We start from the raw sequence: 5,078 nt of genomic DNA on the forward strand, positions 1-5,078 counted from the left end.
TGCTGAAGTTTGGTCCATGCCTTCACATATCTGTACCATGGACTGACCAGTCCGTGGCCCTGTGTGAAGCTCTACCTGTGGTGGAAGTGACANTTTATTTCCCCACCCTATTCTGTAGCCTTCTTCATCAAGATGCTGAAGCTTTGGTCCATGTCTTCACATATCTGTACCATGGACTGACCAGTCCGTGGCCCTGTGTGAAGCTCTACCTGTGGTGGAAGTGACATTTAACCATCCTTCAGCAGGTAAGAAAGACCCATCAGCTCCAGGGGCCTTGGCTGAGCCCTGGGTTCTATTCTTGGCTGCACCCGTGATGAGCTATCTGACCATCTCATCACTGGGTCTTCCTTAGTTTCCCAACTTGGAAGGTTCTCAGTAACCATCTTGTCAATTCCAGAACTGACCTTAAGTCACTGACATGATGTGGGACCTGGAGCAAGTAACTTCCACACTTCGGGCCTCAGTCTCATCCATGAAGTGAAGGGGCTGGGCTATACGACCCCAAAGCACTAATATCCTGAGAACCTGGGATCACAGATGGATCCTCCAGATGACTGGCTGCCTCGTGGTTTGGGGAGCACCATTGCCAGATGAGGGCAACCTAAGGTGGCCCTCACAGGCCTGGGATGGATTGAGTTCATCATCAGTGTCCACACGACATGCCTGGATTGGGGCAAATGGGACACCAGAGCCAGGAGAGGGGTCAGGAAGACTCTTGGGATCATAAATCAGGAGAAAATGGGGGCAGTGCTTCACCAGGCTTCCTGGCTTTTCTCTTCCCATGTGACAGGAGGCCTGCCCTCCTGGCAGACAAGGAGGTGAAGACAGGAGGGGTCAAGGTCAACATCCTTCTAGTTCCTCAACACTGCTTCTCAGTGCTCTCCTGTTTATTTTCTCTCATGCTTTCTTTCACCCAGGGTCAGTTTGTGGCCACTGCTGCCCACTCCTCCTACAATCTCTTCACTGAGTGCTCCTTCCCTGATGGGCTTGACACGGTGGGCCTCCTGTCCACCTTCAGTGTCATCGGCCTTTTCCTCAATTGCTACCACCAGACACACCTGAGGAGCAAGCGGGAGAAACTGACTTAAGGCGCAGGACCCAAGGACTGGAGCTAGCAGAGCTGTCTCCACAGAGAGTTGGCAGAAGACATCATGGGCCATAGCCTACCTGTCCTGAGAAGATACCTCGCAGATACCTTTTCTGGGCTTGCATTTCATTTTGTGAAGGATGGAGGAGAATTGCCTTTTTTCCCCCAGAGTTCAGGAGGATAGAAATGGACCAAATTTCCTGCATTCACTTCTGTTACAGCACTTCTCCATGAATTTGTAACTGTTTGTACTTCTCCTTCCTTTACTGGATATGAGCCCTCACAGGGGAGACTGCCTTATTCCAATGTTCCCCACACCTGTCACAGCACATCAATGAATGTGCATTTGGATCCTGGTAACCCGCCACTGGCAGTCATAACCTCTGGTGAAGATCAGGGCTGGCAACATGCCAGAAGTCAAGGCTGGCTTGATAGCTCACCTTGCAGTGGGAAATGATGATAAGAATATCCAAGAGTGAGTGTGGGTCTGTTTGGTTTCTAGCGTGGCTATGTGAACATTTGCCCCTGCATCTCTTCTAGTCTGTTGACTACCACCTACACTTGTAGTTATGTAGTTGTATGATTCTCTGTGTGTGAAAGGGCTGATGGAGATGGCTATGGGTATACGTCTAAATATTTGTCTTCAAATATACATGCACGATCCCTTTGAGTTTCTCTCCGTGTTGTTTGCTTGTCTCTTCTATAAGTCTCTGTAAGTGCCACATGGTAATAAAGGCCAACTGGGATCAATACTTCTATCTGCAATGGGAGACATGGAAGTTCACTGACAAATCTCTGAATACATGTTTCACTGAGGGCTTCCCATGAGGGTGTGAGAAAAGGATAAATGGGAAAAATGAATACAGCCATCCACTTCACAGAGAGGGAAACTGAGAACCAGCAACAAGGAATACATGGCTGAGATCAATAGTATGGCAGAAGCAAACATTTGCTGAGCCATTTAAAACTAGGAGTGGAGAGTCTCTGGGAAGCAGTTGGCCTGGGAGCTGTCTCTGTGCTTCCAGGATGCTTAATTTTCCTTTATAATCTCTCTCCTTAGCTCTTTTTCTACACTAAGTTGATCCTTATTTTGTTATGCCTCACCAGCAGAGAACATTCAAGAACTGTTGAAGTTTATGCAATGCTATTTAGAGACTATTTATCCATCAGGTACTCCAGTTAATTAACTCAAGGCCAGGCAGGGCTGCATCCTGTGGATAGTATATTCAAAGAAAATTTCCTCTAAGTTATGCAGGATGTGAATACATCCCACACAGTTTTCCATAGCAGGTTGAGTGCCTTAGGAGATGGGTGCCTATTTTAAGGCAAACTTTTTTTTTCCCTCCTTGAACACATAAGAGTAAAGTCTATTCATTTGCTTAGCAGCCAGGATAGGGGAAAAAAAATTCATCATTCCAGTGTTCAGAGCTAATGATCATTCTNCCCCTCCTTGAACACATAAGAGTAAAGTCTGTTCATTTGCTTAGCAGCCAGGATAGGGGAAAAAAAATTCATCATTCCAGTGTTCAGAGCTAATGATCATTCTTCTGCCTGATGAAGCAACACAAGAGGAAGTGATATGTCTCAGGTCACGTCTGAATGAAGTAAGATTTTGGCTGGGGAGAACCTGGTGTGAGGCAGTGTGGTAGAGAGGGTTTAGGGAAAAATCCCTGGTGAGCTGAAGGTGCCTCTCCTTTCTTTAACCTGCACTATGTTATAATTAATCTACCTGGTTCAGAAGTACTGTGAAGGCATTGTTTATCAGTGTAGAAAGATTGTGTGAATATATTAAACACAAAGTTATTTATATTTGTCAAAACATAGTGAAATTCATAATTAATATTGTAGTTCACTTCCATGAATTTTTTTTTAAAGATTTTATTTACTTATTCGACAGAGATAGAGACAGCCAGGGAGAGAGGATACACAAGCAGGGGGAGTGGGAGAGGAAGAAGCAGGCTCATAGCAGAAGAGCCTGATGTGGGGCTCGATCCCATAACGCTGGGATCACGCCCTGAGCCGAAGGCAGGAGCTTAACCGCTGTGCCACCCAGGCGCCCCTGCTTCCATGAATTTTTAAAGATAATGATAAGCAAGTGTGATGGCTACATTTTTTTTGTTTTTTTAAATTTGTATTTAATTTATTTATCAAAGTTTCTAATTTTAATTCCAGTATAGTTAACATACAGTGTTTTTTTTAATTTTAGGTTTTATTTTTTAAATTTCTTAAATAATTTTTATTATGTTATGTTAGTCACCATACAGGATGCTGGTTACATTTTTAAATACATAGCAGGGCTGAGCTGTAGCCCAGAGAGTGGCCATGTGCCAAGACAGGGAGGCCCAGAGCGGCCAGTGGGACGGTCTCAGAAACAGAAGTGAGGGGGCTGCGCTACATCTGACATGAGGGTACAAATGCTGGTGGTCTGGGTTCCTGGCTATCACTTCATAAATCAGAGCACATCTAATGGAAGGAAAAAAACCCACCCAAGATGGAGCAGCTTTGTGGTCATCTTCTAGGTCAGAATTCAGAGACCACACCCCTTCCTGCCAGCTGCCACACACACTCCATGTGCACTCAGCTGAACATGCATCCCAGGCACTGCTGGGCCTGGACAGATGTCTGGAGCCAGAAATTAGGAGAAAATCCATGTTCCTCTTCTATCACCCTCCCTTTTGCTCTTTCTTGGGGTTCTCTGTGTGAATGGAGGAACCTTTCTAAAAGAAGACAGTACTTTGTCTTTTGTTCCTGGGTGGTCTTAGGGGAAAACATCCACTACAAAGGCAGACTTTAATTAGGGTTTTTGGAATTCAAGCCCTCCCAATCAGGAGCTAAGATCTTATGGATTGGTAAGCTTTAGGTAGTCAGCAAACTGGTCCTGCAGATACTGGTGGGAAAAAGAGGGAATAAACCACCAAAGAAGTAGAGGATCTTGACTTGAAGGATCTGCATATTCACAGGGACAGGGAGGACAAGGGCTTATGAATAAAATAAGGGAAGATCCATTTCCAATAGTCCACACAGAGCATCATAAAGGTGGGAGACCTACGCAGGACAGCATTCACTGGGGAGGCAGCCCTGGATTCTCAGAAGCAACGGTTGAGTCCAGAGTCTGCCTTTGTCCTCTCGCTGTCTATGGGATGTGGGCAGTTCACATCATCTTTTAGTGTCTTTTCTATCTATAGAATTCAGGTAAGGGTTGTTCTCAGCTCTAAAAAATATACTCTGGTAGAGCTGGAAAAATAAGAAATGACCACAAAAACTCCTTCTTTCAAAAATATTTAATAACTTAGCAATACAATATTAAATCAAAATATAAGAGCATCTCAATTTCACAAAGAATTACATATAAAATATGAACATAAAAATATTAACAACAATCATCCCTATATGGTGAGATTATGGATGTTTTGAATTTCTTTGTATTTTTCTGTTTTCTGCAATGCCTATTCTTTTTTTAATCATAGAAATTTTACTATTCTAATGTGCCAAATTCAGGATTTGTTCTTTTTTCTGAGCATTATGAAAATATTTGTTTGATCTGCTCATCAGATCTTCATTACTGACATGGGTGGCACAGTTGACCCCACTACCAACCTCTTGGTCATGCAACATACAAATATGGAGGGCTTACTGTGTTCTAGGTGCTGAGCTCCATGTCAGGGATCTGACGCACACCAGATATTATTTGCACTGAAAGGACCCTGTGAATACTTAAAAAGCTAAACCATTAGCCACTTCCATAATCCAGAGCAAGTTAGGAAGAAAGCCAGTTTTGTCCCAGGGTGGTGGTGAAAGAGGAGTTTGAACAAAGACTTATACTTAGTGTCAAATGTGAAAACGGGGCTGACCCCCACCCTTCTGAATCAATCTTCCTGTGTGACTCCATTCCTTAGTTTGAAGAGAGCTTCCAGAACATTAGAAGTGAGGCATCCAAATGTAAATCTGAAACCCTTTCTTAAAAATTAATCCAATATAATACATTTTAAAA

Source organism: Ailuropoda melanoleuca, chromosome 16 (genome assembly GCF_002007445.2).
Source record: "Ailuropoda melanoleuca isolate Jingjing chromosome 16, ASM200744v2, whole genome shotgun sequence".
In the NCBI taxonomy this organism is placed as follows: domain Eukaryota; kingdom Metazoa; phylum Chordata; class Mammalia; order Carnivora; family Ursidae; genus Ailuropoda; species Ailuropoda melanoleuca.